Here is a 21,068-nt window from a genome sequence, read left to right on the forward strand (position 1 = left end):
CATCCCCTTTGTCCCTAGTGGTCTGTCCAGTGCCCTGCATGCACTTTTATATTATAAATACAGTTTTTTTCTGCCTGGAATTTGGAGATTGTCCATAGCAACCAAAAAGTGTCCCTTTATGCCAAAAGTGATTTTAGACCAGCTAGAAAACAGCGATAATAAATTAGAATCACTTGCACAATTGATCGATAGCGATTTGTGGGGAGATCTGTCATCAAACACTAAATCTAATGACAGCGACAATTCTGTAAATGAGCAAATTTCAGTGTTTTTGGATTGGATTACATTATTGAATCATTTCTATTATTATTTGTTATCATTATTTATAGTTATTTATTATATTATAAACTTTATCATACCCAGGATGTCTACTAGACTCTTGTTTGAACAGATTTAAGAGAGTTATTCCTAAGAATTGCAGGCCTACAATATAAAACGCCAAATTTCCATGCAAAATAATTGTACTGCTTTCAGCACCTAAAATCAGAAATAATCACACCGCCAGGGAGGTTAAAACTGATCGTAGCTGTAATGAATTGTCAGGTCTCAGGAATATAGATAAAACTCATTGAAAAAGGGCATAACCAAGCTCTTTGGGTCTTGTATGAATATTAAGGGGAACCCCGAACCAAAAATTTAAAAAAATTGCGTCGGGGTCCCCCCAAAATCCACACCAGGCCCATCAGATCTGGTATGGATATTAAGGGGAACCCTGCACCACATTTTTAAAAAATGGCATAAAGGTCCCCCTAAAATCCATACCAGACCCTTATCCGAGCATGCAACCTGGCAGGCAAGAGACAACATGTTTTCGGGGGACTCCAAAACATCCTTCCCATTTTGAGGGCATGTGGCCTGGTACGGTTCAGGAGGGGGGCGCTCTCTTGTCCCCCCTCTTTTCCTGCAGCTTGCCAGGTTGCATGCACAGGTAAGGGTCTGGTATGGATTTCGGGGAACCCCTTTGACATTTTCTTTTAATTTGGCACAGGTTTCCCCTTAATATCCATACCAGACCCATCTGGTATGGATTTTGGGGGGACCCCACACAATTTTTTTTACATTTTTGGTTCAGGGTTTCCATTAATAATCATAACAGACCCAAAGGGCCTGGTAATGGTCTGGGACGACCCATGCAGTTTTTTTCAATGAGTTTCATCCATATTGCCGAGACCCGACAATTCATTACAGCCACAAGCAGTTTTAAATTACTTTTTTCCTTTAGAATTGTAATTTTGCTGTGGTACTGTTCTAAACAGAGGAAAACTGTGCCACTTTACAGACGTACTATATACACCCCCCCGGCACAATATTTAAAGGAATATTTCATTTTTATTGTTTCACTTTAAGCATTTTTGAAATCACTTCTCCCGAAAAAACGTCAGTTTATAAAACTTTTTTTGCATTGATACATGTCCCCTGGGGCAGGACCCAGTTCGCCAAACACGTTTTATGACAATAACTTGCATATAAGCCTTTAAAATTAGCATTTTTGATTTTTCATGTTCGTGCCCCATAGACTTTAATGGTGTTTGCGTGTTCATCCCCATTTTTTGCCTGTTTGCAAGTTCTGATGTGACTGAAAAAGTTTTTTATATGTCAAAAAAGTACTTTAACATAGGGTGACACTATGAAAGTACTGATGATGAAGTGCCATCATCCCAAGAGTACTTGAATTAGAGATTGAAATGCTATATATGGTGGACTTTATAGGCACACAGTAATAGATCTAAAGGAAACATAAATAATATGTATCTTGTTTTATTAAAAATAAATATAAAAAACTGGGGTACAGTTACTACAAAAGTATGTATCACAACAATAAAATTAGTTATTAATATACCCTACACATATAGAGAATGACATCACATAATAGCTAATATAGTCACATTCATGACAATGAACCATGCACATTCTTAATTGCCTGATGTAAATATCCAATCAATTGTGTGTCCAAATCTAGGTCCGGGTATATCAATTTTTCAGAAGCTCGACATGTTGCACGTGGGATACGCTTCCTCAGGAGCAGCAATTTTCATAAGGAGACTAATAACGCATAGTAAGTTCCACGCAGCCTGAATAGATACACAGGATTTTCAGTATGGGAGTAAGCAACAGCATAACCTCAGAAATAAAAAAGTTGGACTTCAAAAAAGCTCAGTATCGAATTATCTATCAGGATAAATAATATGTCTTGTCGAAATCTGAGGCAGACTAGGAGAGGGAAAAGACCCATCCACAGATTAAGCGCCTTGTAAATAAACATCAGCGTCATAGCACGCCATTAAGCCATAGTAATCCAGGTGAGAAGCAGCTGAAAAGCATTGCCCAGGGGGCGGTCCCTCCGGCTATAATTCCTCACCCTGCTTCTTGCAGCTCAGTTTTTTTCTGCTTAGTGTATTTTTTTCTGCAAATGTTTGGATCCTGTGATCTACTATCAACAGCCGGCTGGGTGACAGGCTGGATAATATAGATCTTTGTAGTCTCCCAAGCCTAGCCATCGAGTGTGAGCAGACCCTAGCTACAGTATGCAGCCACGACATGCCCCTTCTGCTCCAGGGGTGGGCGGTGAGCTATATGCTCCGGGGCACACATATGATTGGGCTACTGCTGTCCGTGTCACAGTGTGCCATGGCCAGCAGCCACCCAGTACTGCTCGGGTGATGGGTCTGTGGTGGAATGAGTCCAGCAATGGACAGGTATGGAAGGGTACGGATCTCCCTGCCTCGGCAGGTTTAAGCAGCTGGGCATTCCCTGGGAGGGCGACTAGGGGGTTTCTCACTCTCCCTTTCCTCTCTCCCTATCCCTCATTCCCTCCTCCCCCTGCTGGGGCAGCTGTGTGACTGGGCATGAGGTGCTGTGTATGTACCTAGACCAGGGGTCCTTTGAGCTTTGGCAGGGCTGCGCTGGCTGTTAGGATTTGTTTTTGCTTTTCTGCCCCTTTTTTCTGTGCTGTGAGGTGCCTGAGTAAATTTACCTCAGGGGAGGCTGCCGTGCAGGTTGCGGCCAGTTTGCTGAGGCCACGGGCCATTTTCCTGAAGTCTGGGCTGTTAGCCATTTTCTAGATGCTTCGGCGGCCATTTTATTGGGGATTTTTGTACAAGGATGGCCGGCGGCCGTTTTCTTGTAGCTTCGTCGCCTTTTTACCTCTAGTGCTGGGTCTGTGTACCTCATAACAGCGTGATTTTCACTCTGAGCACTTTGTGACTGAAAAAGGGCAGAGCGGTCAGTGGCAGTACAGCGCAGCACTTGGCCAGGGTGGTTGCAATTCAAGGTTTTACTGTGTCTGTGTCTATGTGTGTGTATGTATATATGTATGTATGTATATATATATATATATATATATATATATATATATATATATATATATATATATATATATACATATATATATATATATATATATATATATATATATATATATATATATATATATATATATATATATTTATGCAAAAAAAGCCGCGCTTATGGAATAGGCTACAATCGAACAGTGATATATATGAATATTTATGTATCCCCAGATCCTTTTTCTCTTAATAATTAATTTCGCAAAAAAATGTAATTGTTTTTATGAGGTTGCTGCCTCCCTGAAAACCACAGGCTGCATTAAACAACCTGGGTTTGAAAATTGAATAATTGTTGTGGGCTGTTGGCGCTACCTCAGGCTGGTGTTAAATCCGAACCTGCCTTAACCGTTTATTATCCCTAAAGGCTATATGTATATATATATTGCACCCGTGTTTAATATTGTATTCCTATTATTGTGATTATACCAAAAAAGGTTTTTTTCTTGATATCCTTAATCCAACCAAATGTGACTATACACCACTTCTGTTAATTACCACATATAAATTCACTGGTTTCAAAAGAGCTGAAAACAAAAGCCATACCCAAAACACAGAAAATCAAAAACCGAATAATATTCACACTATTCTGTGATGGTGAAAAAAATCCCTATATATATGGGAAGTATAACATCTATACCTCCACTGCACGTGCACAATCCTTGTGCTAATTGTTATTTATTATACTATAAAGGCCCCCAAGCCTTAATAGCTAGATTTGTGTGTACCACCAAAAACCTAAAAAATGCAACCTTATTCAAAACCCAAAAAAATTCTTATAAACAAAAAACAGAAAATGTGAAAAAATAAATGTGAACAGAAACATATAAAAAATCATATATATAGTCCAAAGATAGTCTTTCTTCAGGTATTCCCAGAAGTACAATTATTTTGCTTCAAGTGACAGAAAGGTGACTTTTGTGATTATGCCTGTTTATTGGTGACTTCCGTGCTTTTCCCCCTCAAGGGTCCCCACTCACCGAATCCACGCACCCCCTAGGGGGTTACACGCCTGTAATCTGTGTTCCACTTTATTGAGGATCCCACTGCTTGGCTCTGTCTTCAACAGGTCCTCTCCAGGATTTTTAAAGGAGATAGGAGAAAAACTCTTTTGTCCGCCAGTAGTTCCTCAAAATGAAAAAAATCCACTCATGGTGTAGTATTTTGGTTTACTAAATACTTAAGTTGGGGCTTTACGCGTTTCGTCATAGACGTCTTCAGCAGCGATGCTGAGGACGTCTATGACGAAACGCGTACAGCGTCATTACGCACACCACGTCACTTCCGGTGCGCCTGACCCGTTGGAGCGCAGCTGGAGCGCACGCCGCTCGCTCAGAGGGATTCCGCAAACCGGAGTGCTGTTTTTGCATCGTGGCCTTTGCATTTTTCCTGCTTATGTCTGTGCAAAGATGCCCAACATTTAAAGCTAAACAATATTAATTATTTTTTTATATATAATCTTTATTCAGCATATGAGTAGCCTTATAGAGCCTGGAAAACGGTACCCCCTAAAGAGAGATCAGAGCTCCCCACCATAGAAGGAGGGTGTATACTTAGGGGTATAGGCCTCATATGACTGAGCACAGCGCTGCTATACATAAGTATATAAAGAAGGACTGTATTGTTGCTTTCTTATACAATTTTTTATATATTTTTATTTTTATTATTGCCAATTCTTTTTGATTTTTTATATCTTCTGAAGTGTATGACTGCTATACATTTATAAGAAAATTTTTTTTGCAGTGCAACTGTTATAGATTGCAATGTTGTGGAAAATCTAAAAAGATTTTTTTGTACAAAGTGTTGTGCAGAAATTTTTGTGGCATATGGAAAAGTTTTTTAATTATTATTTTTTTGTAATAATTTTTCTGCAATAAAGCATTTTTTAAGTGGCTACCAGTCTCCCACCATATATACATATTTATAAAGAAAATCTTTCCTTTTTTTAAGTTTTTTAAGATTTTTGTAGCTTGCTCCCCTTCCCCCCAACTTAAGTATTTAGTAAACCAAAATACTACACCATGAGTGGATTTTTTTCATTTTGAGGAACTACTGGCGGACAAAAGAGTTTTTCTCCTATCTCCTTTAAAAATCCTGGAGAGGACCTGTTGAAGACAGAGCCAAGCAGTGGGATCCTCAATAAAGTGGAACACAGATTACAGGCGTGTAACCCCCTAGGGGGTGCGTGGATTCGGTGAGTGGGGACCCTTGAGGGGGAAAAGCACGGAAGTCACCAATAAACAGGCATAATCACAAAAGTCACCTTTCTGTCACTTGAAGCAAAATAATTGTACTTCTGGGAATACCTGAAGAAAGACTATCTTTGGACTATATATATGATTTTTTATATGTTTCTGTTCACATTTATTTTTTCACATTTTCTGTTTTTTGTTTTTTGTTTATAAGAATTTTTTTGGGTTTTGAATAAGGTTGCATTTTTTAGGTTTTTGGTGGTACACACAAATCTAGCTATTAAGGCTTGGGGGCCTTTATAGTATAATAAATAACAATTAGCACAAGGATTGTGCACGTGCAGTGGAGGTATAGATGTTATACTTCCCATATATATAGGGATTTTTTTCACCATCACAGAATAGTGTGAATATTATTCGGTTTTTGATTTTCTGTGTTTTGGGTATGGCTTTTGTTTTCAGCTCTTTTGAAACCAGTGAATTTATATGTGGTAATTAACAGAAGTGGTGTATAGTCACATTTGGTTGGATTAAGGATATAAAGAAAAAAACCTTTTTTGGTATAATCACAATAATAGGAATACAATATTAAACACGGGTGCAATATATATATACATATAGCCTTTAGGGATAATAAACGGTTAAGGCAGGTTCGGATTTAACACCAGCCTGAGGTAGCGCCAACAGCCCACAACAATTATTCATATATATATAACCGACTCACCTGCAAAAAATACGGTGCCTATGGACGCTTTGGATTCCGGTAGAAGGGACTCCCGCCTTCAAGGACCCTGCTGACAGGAGGGCTGAAGCAGTGGCCAGGTCCACGTTTATGGTAGTTGGGTCAGCGTTACGACCTGTGCTGGCTATGGCCTTGGTGTCGCAGATGCTTACTGAATGGGCAAAGTTGTTGCACCGTGAATTGGAGAAGCAACACTCTTCCCCGGTCTGCGTAGAGCTGGCAGACCAGTTGGTGCATGGCCTTGAGTATGTCTGTGATGTGGCCCTGGATACAGTCCCCAAGAGCTCTAGAGCATCAGTATCAGCAGTGGTGCTATGGCGCCTGATTTGGCTGAAATGCTGGTCTGTGGACCAGGCATCTAAAAAAGCACTGGTGGATTTGCCCTTCCAAGGTGAGAGGCTTTTTGGAGGTTCGCTGGATGACATTATTAAAATTACCGGTGGGAAGAGCATGTTGCTCCCACAGTCCAGGAAGGGTAAGGAGCCACGCCATAGGTAAGGGCCCTCTTTTTCCACTCAGAAGCTTTTTTGCCTGCCCAGGTCAGCAGGTAAGCGTTCCCAGTCTGACAGGGCGCCTGCTGAAGGACAAAAGCGTCCTTGGATTCACAAGTCAAACAAGTCTGCAAACAAAAATTTTACCCAATGAAGGTTTGCCCCGTCCAACTTTCTGGTCGGCGGTCGCCTTCAGGAGTTTGCAGCTCGTGGACACCTCTACTTAAGACCAGTGGGTCTGCAAACTGGTTTCATTGGATATCCAGGACGCGTACTTACATGTAGACATATACCTCAGGCATCAGAGGTTTCTGCGATTTGCAGTCGGTGAAGAGCACTACCAGTTTGTGGCTCTCCCTTTTGGCCTGGTGTCAGCTTCCCTAGTCTTTACCAAAGTGTTAGCTCCAATTCTGGTACTGTTAAGGCAACATGGGATCGCAATCATGGGTTACATAGACAACCTCAGAGAGAGCAGCTTCCACCTCAGAATTAAGGGAGGATGTAGCAATCACTATGCAGACTCTCCAGGAGTTTGGTTGGGTGCTGAATCTAAAGAAGTCGGTGTTAGTGCCGACTCAACGCCTGGAGTACCTGGGCTTGCTGTTAGACTCCTCAGAAGCGAGAGTTTTTCTCCCTTCAGACAAGCTCTCCTGAAGGTGGCGTGATAATCCTAAGGTCAAAAATTAAAGGGGCTGTGTCCGTCAATGAACTGCAGAGAATTTTTTTTACATGAGTATAAAAATCAAATTTTTCGCAAAACTTGTGGCAAAACATAAAATATTCCAAGATTTCATGTCTCTCAGCAAATACCTTGGGGTTTCTACTATCCAAAAAGGGGTCTTTTTGGGGGGTCGTGCTTTCTTGGTATTTTATGGCCTCTGAAACTGTGATAGGTAGTGAGGAAGTGAAAATTAGCAATTTACGCCCTTAGAAAGCCTGAAGGCTGTGTTTCGTTTCCAGGGTCCTGTACGTGGCTAGACTAAGGTTTCACACACATGTGGTATCACCATACTCAGGAGAAGCAGCAGAATTTATTTTGGGGTCTAATCTTACATATGCCAATGGCATGTTTGAGCAACATATCATTTAATTGACAACTTTGTGTAAAAAATAAAAATAAAATGTTGGCAAAACATAAAATATTCCATGGACTCAACATGCCTATCAGGAAAAATCTTGTGGTGTCTACTTTCCAAAAAGGGGTAATTTTGGGGGTGTTTTAACTTTCCTGGCATTTTATGCCCAACATTAGAAGCTTATGTGACACACCACCCACTCGTCTAACCACTTGAAGACTAGCAAAAAGTTTTTTTTTTTTTTTAAGAGACCCTACAGAATAAAATGGTGGGTGTTGCAATATTTTTTACACAGTATTTGCGCAGCAAATTTTCCAAATGCAATTTTTGGGGAATTTCTTTTTTAATTTTAATGCACAAAAACTTACTATATTGCCCAAATGTTCGGTAAAATATAAAATATGATCTTATGGCAAGTACATAGATACCAAACACAACATGCTTTACAATTGCGCATGCCCATGCAGCGGCAATAAACTACATACATTTTTAAAAGCTTTTATAAGTTATCACTTTAGATTTACAGAGGAGGTCTACTGCTAAAATGTCACTGCGTCTTCTGGATACAAAAGGGCTGTGATGATCTGTTCCTGGAATTTTAGGAAGCATCCACTTCTTCCTGATGCTTTGTATAGTACCAGTGCCTGGCCTTACGGGCAATTAAGTACGTCCCCATCATCTGGTCATTGAAGCCCACCCCTTCCATTTTAACGTTGTATTCGTGGACACAGAGGGACTTCTTGACAACACCAGTCACTGTTACAATTTGGACAGTCGTATCTGCGTGAATGGAAGACAGAACTTAAATGTTCTGTTTGTATTGCAAGCAAATCACTGCACCTTGAGCAGGTTCTCTTCCTCCATCTAAGTTGGGTATTTACAAGCTGTTGTGGTAAGCCCTCATGATTAGATTGCACAGTGCCACATGCGCCAATTCCGAATTGAAAGAGGTGTCTAAAAAGTGGCACGATTGTGTAAAAATTGTCCACGTATAAATGGTACCCCTTTTGGAATAAGGTTAGCACCAAGTCTTGGCAGTCCTAGGGGCTCCACACTGCTATATTTCCCCTCATAGACACGGAAACAACATGTATAGTGTCAGAAACCATGAAATAAGACTGAGACAAAAGTACAGTTAAATCACACTTGTTTAATGATAAAAGTAAAAATAACAAACGTAGTCAAAACATAGCCAAAGTCAAGTAACCGGAATGGATAGTCAGCCAAGCTAGAAGTCAGGGATCAAAGTAGTGGAACAACAAGCAGTATCAGGAGCCAGAAGGGATGTCAGCAAAGCCAGTCTTTAAACAGGAACGCAGGAGATAGTTTCTTGTGATGTGACCAAGGCAAAGGCAGAGCTCCTCTTGACTGGACGGCTTAAGTAGGCAGGAGTGATGAGCAGGATCATCAAAAGCTGAGTAACTGTGGAGAGAGATGGGAGCTGACAATTAGCCGACAGCTGAGCAGCCAGCTCAGAGAAAGAAGAGCTGAGCCCAGCCCTGACATATAGCCTGTTGCCCCGTCACAGAGCTTTTATATTTTGACCCCATATCTGGCACTCTTGCTGGGGAGAAACTGTTTGAAAACAAGGTTGCCGGAAAACTTAATCTACACAGACATTTTGTTTAAGGATATACAAGGCTGCAAATTTTTTGTTGAAGTGGTTTACGAGGTGCCAAATTTTGTAGAACCAATATCCAGAGTCACCCCGAGGTTAAACAGTATTCATTGTCATTGAAGTGCATAAACCACAATATTTGTTCATATCTATCCCTGGCCGTGGCAGCAGAGCATGGGAATATGGTAAATTGGTTAAATTGAGTCAGTGGACCAATATGATCGCAAATCACTTTTTTTTAGTAATGCCCATGATGAGGGTTAGGCCCAGAAATGTTCTAAATTTGGAAACAGTGATAGGTTTTCATGAATATTGTCTGGCAAGGGTCAAATTTGGGTTTATCAGCGATAAATTGACAAACATATAAATTGCTTTGGTCCACAATAGATCTGTACACATTTTCCATGAAAAACAGCTCATAAAAAACAAGTTAAATCTGTTGTTTCCATTTGAATTCTGGGTTGGCCAGTGAATGGGGGAAGTACGGGTGCTGCAGAAGTGATGGGCTGCCAATCAGGATTTGCACGTGCATTAGGAAGGGCACTAGCACCAGCTTGAACTGCGCTTATGGGACTCACTACGTCACCAAGTGTTTACTGCAGTGCTAGTTTGTCTATGACCAGAATTTCCTATACTGCTGGTGCTCGCCAATTCAAGGTAGAGCAGCACTAGTACCGGCACTCTGTTGCATACAAGAACCATGCGATTGTTACACCTAAGCAGCAGAAGAATGGGGTCATGTACACCTGACCTTAGCATGGACCTCTATCCCGTCGTCAGAAGTATCTTTCAGAGTGCTGCTCTCTACGGGTTTGTATACTGAGCCTGAATATGATTCTGATTCTGACAGTGAGGCTTCCCCTGCTCTCTCATCTGTCATGCTCAGTATCCTGTAGGCCTCTTTACTAGTGTACTTTTTGTTTGACATTTTGGCTACTCAATTTACAGGTACCTAGTGTGACTCACAGGTAAAAAAAAAACCTGGTTGTCGAGGACTGTTTAAACCGCTACAAAAAAATGAACTGCTAGCACTAGAAGAGCTTTAGCAAATTGGATCATGCTCTGCTGTGGTTTTTTGCCTTCCTCTGGATCAACTGTGGGTATAGAATTGGGTATATGGAATTGTATGATATTATTATAAAAAAAAATTTTTGTTGTTGTTTTTTTTTTTTTTTTGTGGTTGAACTTGATGGACATGTGTCTTTTTTCAACCTGACTAACTATGTAACTATGTAGATCAGGCCTGACTCTGCTAATGCTGAGGTTTGTGTGCTATGTATTGGAAGTGACAGTGATCTACTGATACTGCACTTGTTTGAGGGGGGGTGCTGGCAGGTGTCGGGACTGTTCCTGCTAACGCTGCATTTTTGGGAACACTATACTATTGGAGACGCTAGTATAGTTGTGATCTGATCAAGGATATTAATCCATTCAGACACTATACTAGTAATGGAGGTGCATAGTGTTTGTGTTAGTGTTACTGACAATCAAAGGGTTAAAATCCGACACTGTCTGGGATTTACACTAACTGACGCTGACACTAACTGATGCTGACGCTAACTGGCATCGCCTGTGACACTGATATAGTGATCAGAAAAAAGACCTGTACACTGTACTAATGACACTGTGACAGGGAGTGAAAGGGTTAATGGGGGCGATCAGGGGGTTAAACTTTATTAGGGAATATGTGGCGGGACCTGAAGCTATATAAGACTGACGCTAACTGACACTGATGCTAAATAGCGTTACCCATGACATTAATACAGTGATCAGAAAAATATCTGTACACTGTATTAATGACACTGTGACAGGGAGTGAAAAGGTTAACTGGGAGTGATCTGGGGGTTGAAACTTTATTAGGGAATATATGGTTGGTACCCTGAACCTATCTGGGACTGATGCTAACTGACGCTAACTGCCCCTAACGCTATTTAGCGTCACAAGTTACACCAATACACTGATCAGTGTCAGTGTAGTGCTTTTAATCACAGTTGATGCTATCTTCTCTCACCCTGCAACCAAAAAGGGCTCCAAGAGAAGAGATTGCATACTTTCCTGTGCTTTTGTTTACATTACACAAGCACAGGATGTTCTGTGATTCGTCAGAACCGATCAGCAGGTTCAGGCCATAAATCATTGGCCTGGTCCTGTAGATTGATCAGTTCTAAAACAAATCTGATCACCGCCGGATAAGCAGGCGTGCGAGCAAAGTACGGATACAGTGTTTTGGGCAGCCGGGCTGCCCTGCCACAGTAATTGTGTGGTGAGCAGTCCAGAACTGGTTAACCTCAGATGTTGAGGTTGATTTATTAGGAAGTAGAGTATGTTCACTTTGCAACATGAATTTTCACTTAGGTGAATGTGGTGTTATATGTGGTGACAATTAGCTTTGCAGACAATACTCAATCGCATGTAAGTAAAAAAATAGAGTTGGACACGATTCGTTGATTAAACTCATATCCATATTCACTGAGTTCAGTGATAGTTTACAAAAAAATCTAACTTAGGTTTTTATCCTGGACATTCTGCTTAATGTGGGACCTTGACAATTTAACCTCATCCAAAGGATTCTCTTACCTCATTAAATGATATTCTGCAGTGTAGCATGTATGCAGGACAAGCTTCATATTTTATCTTCAGTGAATGATGTGATATTTTCATCATTTTATTGCTACTTTTAAAACTAATTCAGATTTTTTTTTAAAGTAATTCAGACTCATTTTTAAGAGAGTTAATTTTTGTATGTAACTTCACTCCCTTCAAAACAGACTTTCTATGCTTTAATCTTAGATACCTTTCCCTGGCATTTACATTCAAAGCCTTTCCTTGTTGTGTGGACCAACATTATGCTATTTGCATATCAATAGTAACGGCTTAGTACTGTCTATTGATCTTATCTTTGGAGGTATTGCCATTGGAATAAGACCTTTTTCTGTTTGAAAAGATGGCCAATACTCTTTTATTGTTTTATTGAGACTTGATTAATGGGTTGTTATTTATATTCTGACCATATTTCTTTGATTTGAATGATTTAGACTTTCTGGATACAAGGGAAAAAAACTATGCATCAGCTCAATGATATTTTCATACAAGTGTTTAAGATAATTCACTAGTAATCCACATTTGGCTTTTGATCTGGAACAGCCATTATACTTTATATTAAGAGGTTATATTTAGAAGGAAGGAATGGGATTTTTAAGGTGTGACTTAGTTTGAAAAATAGTAAGAACTATATTGTATAAAAAAGTTTTTTTATTTAAGAATTTTTTTTTTTTTTTTTTTAAACAAAGCAATTGCAAGTACAGATCAACAAGATTTTGTGGATACAGCATAAAATGATAGAATTCTCAACATGTTTCACCCATATATCAGGCTTCTTCAGGGGATGCTGTCCAGTTAGAGGTACAAACCTTCTATTGAAAAATATATATACATGCAATGATTACATCAACAGTTAATTCATGACAATAATATTACATACATAATACTTTAATTTTAATTGCATGTCTATTATCAGGTCAACACTCCTTACCTTGGTCTCTTGAAATATTGGTCAAATCACTAAAGGTCACAGGTGTCTAAATGCATTCAAGGACCAACTAAACAAGTAATAAAGTAGATCAAATTTAGTTTAGATATAAAAAATAGGAGCAAATCTCCAAAATAAATTTCAAAAACCAAATAGAAAAGAGTCAACTTACAAAAACAAAGTTCTGCAGTGGACTCAAAGCCAAGGGACGAATGCTACCTAAAACCGCCAGTACTTATTGATACAACTATCCAAAAAAACAAAAAACTAGAGGAAAAATGAGGACTATTCAGAAAACAGATAAAGCACTTTCAGTATAAATAGCAGCAAGAGCGGTTTGGTATTACATTAACATAACAATATGTGCTCAATATGTCCTCTGAAAAGGCTGCAGACTACACCATTTTTACAAGACAACCATTTTTACAAGACAATGTATAGTACAAGTATGGTGTTATTTTACCTCTCTGTACTATGCCTGTTCATATAGATAGTTAATAGTCATCATACATGTCTATATATATATATTAACATCATATTGATTTTAATAGATATAAAGGTTATATTTATAACATTTACATTAAATTGTTACAATGTTTAGTTTCAATAGCATATTTTCCTAAAACGTAGTTTATTTACATGGGATATATATTGTCAATCAGCAGTATACAGTATGTGTAATGTAATTTTACAACCACCATAATAATTTGCGCTACTAAGAAAATGTTCAAAATGAGAAAAATCATAATAACACTTACTTAATGCAAATTATCTACTGAGTCCTGTTAAAATACAATTATATTATCTTGATGTAATCTAGTTCTCTTTAAAATTTTCATCAGTCACAAGTGTCTCCGTGGCATTATTAACCTCATACATCAAGTAGTTTTTAGTCTGAAAATAATTAAAATACCCATTGCAATAATTCAGTCATTCCTTTGGGGGAATAGATTTGACCACACAAACTAGAAAAAATGGATCTGTGATTTTTTTCCCATTTTTAAATGGAGATTAAATTATCAATTATTCTATTTTAAAATTATGTATATGTCAAAAGTCTTTATCAATGTGTGTTCAAAAGAATTATTCTATATAGTTATACTTCTCAATTCTATATGGTATCCTTTACCCTTACCTGTGTCTTAATCCAGCATTGGGTTTTCCCCTCAGTACAAGCTTATCAGCTTCCAGACAATTTCAAGTGGCATGCCTTGCAAGCAATCAATGCTTAATCTCTGCCAGTGCACCTGTTGCATGTTGTTTGAGCAGCATGTCAGTTCCCTAGCTTCTGGACCCCCTATGTCTCCTAAAACATGTATACAGTTAGCAAGTATTCAATTTTTTTTCTACCAGTATTATTTTTTAAGTGTCTCCTTTGGACTCCTCTGTGCTCCTAGTGTCCTCATGTGTTTATTCCATAAGACTCCTTGCATGCCCGTACACTGCCATTCTAAGAGACTCCCTGCATTCCAAAATTTTATCTAGAGAGCTGCAGACAGTCTCTTTCACCAGTGTGCTTGTCTGAGCTTTGTGCATCATTACACATGTGTATTCTCTGTTCCTTCATTTCTGATTTTGTGTGTCCTGCATTCTCCTGTTGAGTCTGTTCCCTTTTGCGCACCAGTCTGCTTTGCAAATCTGTGAGCCAGTGAATCCAGAACCCTGGTGTTTAAAGAGACTTTTATGCTTGCTCCTGGGCTCTCAGCTCCCCTGTGCTGCAAAATACATTTGCATTTCATTTTGATTCGTTTTTCGAACAAAAATACAATTTTAAGAGATTTGAATGTATATGAATCTCCTAATGGACATAGAAACGGATGTCAATGAATCAAAAAAAAAAGTATAAGAAAATTAACAAAGGCATTTTTTTCATTTGGATGACATCACATGATGTGATAGTAGTTCGGATTGTTTGATAATTTGGTTTCAGATATCAAATGGATGCAAATTTTGTTTCATTCGTTAATTTGGATACACATGATGCCAGTCGATATAGTCCAATCAGCTTATGCAATTTCTTTTGGTGAGTTGGACTAGCATCCAAAAATGTTTGAATATAAAAATATTGAAAATATGAGTTCAAATCCATCTGATATAATAATATATTGAATATAAAGCAATCATCGAGGAAAAGCTGTACAATTTTTCAAATCCACCCAGACCAATGCATATATATGAAACAAATGGTGACCATACAAAACAAATCCTGAAAATGAATCAAGTCAACTTAATGAATATAACGATGTAAAATTATTCAAAGAATGCATGCATCTGAAACTAAATGGAAATTTCCAGCATGCACATGTCTGCTTTGCAGTATTTGACCATCTGTAGCCTCTGCATGGGCATGTTTGAAGGCCACAACCTGGGAGCAACCTTGGATCACCCTCTGCGGCTGCTCTGGTGGATACCAGGGGATTGATTTACTAAAACTGGAGAGTGTCAAATCTGGTGCAGTTTTGCATAGACATGAATCAGTTTTTTTTATCAAAGGTAATTGAACAAGCTGATGTTAGAAGCTGATTGGCTACCATGCACAGCTGCACCAGATTTTGCACTCTCCAGTTTTAGTAAATCTCCCTGTAGGCACTAAACTAGTCTGTACCTCATGCATACTCTTGCCAAATGTACCAAAATCCTGGCCTTCTGGTTTCACACTGGGGTTGATTTTTTAAAGGTAAATAGACTGTGTGCTTTGCAAAGTGCATTTGCTCCAGAGCCTAGTAAATTAGGTCAAGTTTCACTTTATACCCAATCACGTGCAAGGAAAATAAAAAATAAAAACTGCATTTTTGCTTGTATATGATTTGATGATGGAAGTCAGCAGAGCTTTTGCTAATTTAATAAGCTCTGGAACAACTGCTCTTGCACAGTCTATTTGCCTTCAGTAAATCAACCCCGCTTTCCCTTGCAGAAGAAAAAAAACATTATTTGTGGACCTATAGTGTAAGGATCTCCCTGCTTCTGATTCATTCATTCTGTGCTTTATGCAGCTCTCCTACTGGTTCATGAAAATTTCCCCACAACTCATCAGATCGCTAGTGATCGGATCTGCAGCTCGTACATGAGAAAGCAAAGCCCTGCCACTACCAAATGACTGATTTTGCAAAGGAACAGTGCAAAACAAGGTGTATTAAGTCAATAATGGTAAAAAGCTTAGCTACAGGGATCACATACAACACCAATGGTGACTAGTCCTTTTCTTTCTCCTTATCTCTTTTGGGCACAGCTTTCACAGTTAAGGTACTCTTTAAAGCAAGTGGCTTATAACAAAAACATAGTGAGTTTTATTGGCACCTTTTTCATTATGCAACTTGGATTCCTAATGCATAGAAGTTTAAATGAAGCCTTAAAGTAAACCTGTGAAATTTCACCATGTTCACTAAGCTCTGGGGAAAATTCCCTTGCAAAGTGTAAGAAAGGGACAGTCTCACTTTCTAACTGTTTCTGGCTTGAAAAGAATAACTTACAATAAGTAAATCTTCTTTAACATCTCTAAAGTATTCTGGCTGATGTGAATACCTCTGCATACTTGATGCCTAGTTAAGACAGTATATGTATTCCGTAAGTTGAGTCCCTAATGCTGCCTCCAGGCATTTGATTTCCCACCACAGATGCTATATTTGTCTTCCCTATGTAGCACATTTATATAATTCAACTTACTAGAGAGTATTGTTGCTGAATATTAAACTATTATAATGTAAGGATTATCAATCTAGGTGTTTTTATGCCAGTTCAGTCCATCCATTTACAAAAACATTTTGATGCTTTAGAATTCTGATACACATGGTCTACATTCCTCAGGGTTACTGATAACGGAATCAATGCTAATATGAATTGTAATTGTGAATGTTAATCTTTCTGGCATATGCCTTTCAGATTTAAACTTGATCAATTTCTAAACCTTTCCCTGCCACTAGTACTGTCCCTGACAGATAGGGTACCTGTCCCTACACCACCCACTTGCAAATATGCCCCAAAACCTGCTGCTCAAAGATGATCACCAAGGGTCACCTGGATGCAGTGTGGCCAATTGGAAAACTGTTTCAGGGAACCAGGATGTCATAGAGAAACCAAGTTTCTCCTGACTTCCTCTCTAGGGTGTGATGCTGCTCCAGTTGGGCACCACCTACAGCGGAGGGAGAAAAATGCACCTGCCTACATACAGATTGTCTCAGATTGTCTAATGTGTATGCACTGGCATTCTACTGTTTGAATACATGCACATATATCCCTTCCTGTCACCTCTTGTCATGATATCAGTGATGAGAAAAATCTCCACTCAGACTCCAGACTGCACTAGAACAGATTAAGGTAAAGTTATTTAAATTCAGATTTTGATTTATTAAACATGAAGAAGGGCACAAGCAATGCCTTCCTTTCTACATTAAGAAACATTTTACAGAAAATTGACAAGGTTTGAAGGCTTACGTATGTTGTAGAGTAGACCTAAAAGTCATTCAAGCTATATGCTATCTTTATTGCTGCTTCATCAAGAATGCATTCATCAGAGCTCAAAAAGGTTAATTATTTTGGGTATAGAAGTATAATTGACATTTAGCACTAAGATTTGACATATGTTGTATAGAATTATATTATAGTATATAATTTTATATGACAAAAGAATAGAAAAGCAGGAAAACATGAGGGACCTAGAAGTGGGAGGGGGACAGGTAGGAAGGGAATAGGGAGGATAAACATAGTAGAGGAAAGAATGAACCAATGAATTTCAACATAAGAAATATCAGTAATTAAACCAAAAAAGTAAAAGGTACAAACTGACAAGGGGTGTGTGGTGGGGAGCATCAAGTAGTGTACTCCTCAGGACAGTAGCAGTGGCATGTCATCCATGCATGCAGGGTGTACATTAGACACATGCCCAGAGGTAAGGGGGGGGGGGGGGGGCACTGTGCCCTGACACACACTGTACACATGTACTACATAAAATAAATCAACATCCAGCATTTACCTGAACCGTAAGTTCATAAAGCACTGTTTGTATGCATCAGGAGCTTTGGAACTTTTTTCAATCCTACATGCAGGTGGTTGCAGCTGGCTGAATTTGCCAATGCTATGATTATTTTTATTTATTTTTTTCATTTTTTTCTATTGCTGGCAATGTTTTTTTTCTTCTCAGTCCATTGACAGCTGATGATTCATCAGTCGTTAAGGATGCAGCAGCTGGCTTCCTGTCCAACTCATTAACAACCAGATATTCACTGTACCCTGATTGGGCAAAGCCTTGTGCAGTGTGCAGTACATTGTGGGGCGCTCAGCGGGGACGAACAAGCACCCTGCAAATTCAGGTGTTCGCTGAACATGCAATGTTTGGGGCAAAGCTTTTGCTCAGCTCAAACTGTTCACTCAACTCTAATTGGTACATAGGAAAGCTGTTTTTAGAAAAAAAATAAAAAATGGAACTTAGCCTTTACCACTTGCTTTCCAAAGAATGTATAAAAACTTCCTGAATCCAAGTGGTTACATCAACCCATGAGCTTAGTATCAAAAATAGGGGCTGTTTTTATATTTTCCCTACATAAATTATAAATATGTACTATCTTGTCTGTCCCTATATTGTGCTAATCTGTTAAAGTTCTGATAATATTAATAGTGATATTGGGAATAATAATATCTACAATAACAGGCTCAAAGCTTACAGAAGCAAAACTCCATTTACTTATTTACAGAAAATAAAACGCTAACAAAAAAATCTAAAAGAAGATTACAGAATATACATAGAAATAAAAGAGAAGAGATGATACATTATGAAAGTCTGCCCTCAAAACTCTGTATCTTGGCTTGGCTCCAGGATGAAAGCTGGCCCTCGCACTATTATACCACTCACAAACATGCCCACACAGACCCCTTTGCCTGCCCTTATATAGTCCTCCGTCCAATGAACGACTATTTGTAACCTATGAGAGCTGTCTTTGATAATGACCAAGAAGTATTGTGTTGTCCTTGATAATCACCAGGAAGTATGGGGTCATCCTGAATATCCCCCAGCAGACGGCATTGTTACACTGCAGGCAAGTTCTTTGGTCCGATACAGCATTCCAGCCCCCAGTTGGCTCTTTGATGTTATGGTTGAAAGCCAGGTACTTACAGTAGACACTTTAATCTTCACATCACCAGGGGGTCAGAGGCCATTCCTTCTTATTTCCATGCCTTGCCACTATGTGTGAACTGTCTTCCAGAGGCAGGATCCTGGTATGCAATCTACTGTTACACTCACCCTGCTATGTAATCCTGCTCTGCTGGCATTCCAAAATGAGTTCAAGCAGTGTCCAGATGGCTTAGGTATGGTATAACCAGGCCTTAACAATCCAAAAATGTCAGATATTTAAAAAAAAAATTGTGCCTTCCAATAATATATATATATATATATATATACAAATATTTTATTATATCTTTTCATGTGACAACACTGAAGAAATTACACTTTGCTACAATGTAAAGTAGTGAGTGTACAGCTTGTATAACAGTGTACATTTGCTGTCCCCTCAAAATAACTGAACACACAACCACTAATGTCTAAATCACTGGCAACAAAAGTGAGTACACCCCTAAGTGAAAATGTCCAAATTGGGCCCAAAGTGTCAATATTTTGTGTGACCTCCATTATTTTTCAGCACAGCCTTAACCCTCTTGGGCATGTAGTTCACCAGAGCTTCACAGGTTGCCACTGGAGTCCTCTTCCACTCCTCCATGAGGACATCACAGGGGATGACCTTGCGCTCCTCCAACTTCCATTTGGCCAGTCCATCACCTTTACCCTCAGTTTCTTTAGCAAAGCAGTGGTCATCTTGGAGATGTGTTTGGGATCGATATCGTATTGAAATACTGCCCTGCAGCCCAGTCTCTGAAAGGGAAGGGACCATGCTCTGCTTCAGTATGTCAAACTATATGTTGGCATTCATGGTTCCCTCAATGAACTATAGCTCCCCAATGTAAGCAGCACTCGTGCAGTCCCAGACCATGACACTACTACTACCATGCTTGACTGTAGGCAAGACACACTTGTCTTTGTACTCCTCACCTGGTTGCCTCCACGCACGCTTGACACCATCTGAACCAAATACGTTTATCTTGGTCTCATCGTGACCTTAGTTTGCTTGTCTTCAGCAAACTGTTCTTGTGCATCGTCTTTAGAAGAGTCTTCCTTCTGGGATGACAGCCATGCAGACCAATTTGATGCAGTGTGCGGCATATGGTCTGGGCACTGACAGGCTGACCCCCCACCCCTTCAACCTCTGCAGCAATGCTGTCTGCACTCATACATCTAGTTCCAAAGACAGCCTCTGGATATGACGCTGAGCACATGCACTCAACTTTTTTGGTGGACCATGGCAAGTCCTGTCCTGAGTGGAACCTGTCCTGTTAAACCCCTGTATGGTCTTGGCCACTGTGATGCATCTGAGTTGCAGGGTCTTGGCAATCTTCTTATAGCCTTAACTAGATGTATAAGGGGTGCCAGAATTGCTGCAGAGGTTGGAGGGGTGGGGGGGGGGGATCAGCCTGGCAGTGCTCAGACCATATGCCGCACACTGCATCAAATTGATCTGCAAAACAAGGGGGTGTATGTTGAGAGGCGAGCCGATGCTACTGTTTATTTTGGCAGTTTGGTCCAGGTTTTGCAGAAAACATGCACACTAATGAGCCAGGTGTGCTCTGGGCTTATGTTAGAGCTGGGATTAGAGGTTAGTGGCCCCACCTTCCCAAGAGGGTCAGTCTGTGCAAGGGAGCTGTGTGGAGCACGTTGCTCTGTACTGTCCCTGTTGGGATATTAAAAGGGACCAAGGCAGGAGGCTTAAGCAGAGATACTGCAGAGAAGAGCCACGAGGTGGAGTACTGTTTGTTTTTGTCACTTGATGGTGAGAACCCCTGCGAGGGAAAAATATTCTAATGTGAACTTTCACTTTCCTTTTCAATACAAATGGGCAGAAAAAGCCCTAAAACTGCCTTAGTGGAGTGGACTCATTTGACACCTCAAATTATCACTATATATACCCTATAATATCAAAAGTATTGGTACACCTGCCTTTATAGGCACTGATGTGGATGAGAAGGCCGGCG

The sequence above is a fragment of the Lithobates pipiens genome, unplaced genomic scaffold, assembly GCF_037356315.1.
Source record: "Lithobates pipiens isolate NorthernLeopardFrog02 unplaced genomic scaffold, aLitPip1_a1.2 Scaffold_13, whole genome shotgun sequence".
NCBI lineage: Eukaryota > Metazoa > Chordata > Amphibia > Anura > Ranidae > Lithobates > Lithobates pipiens.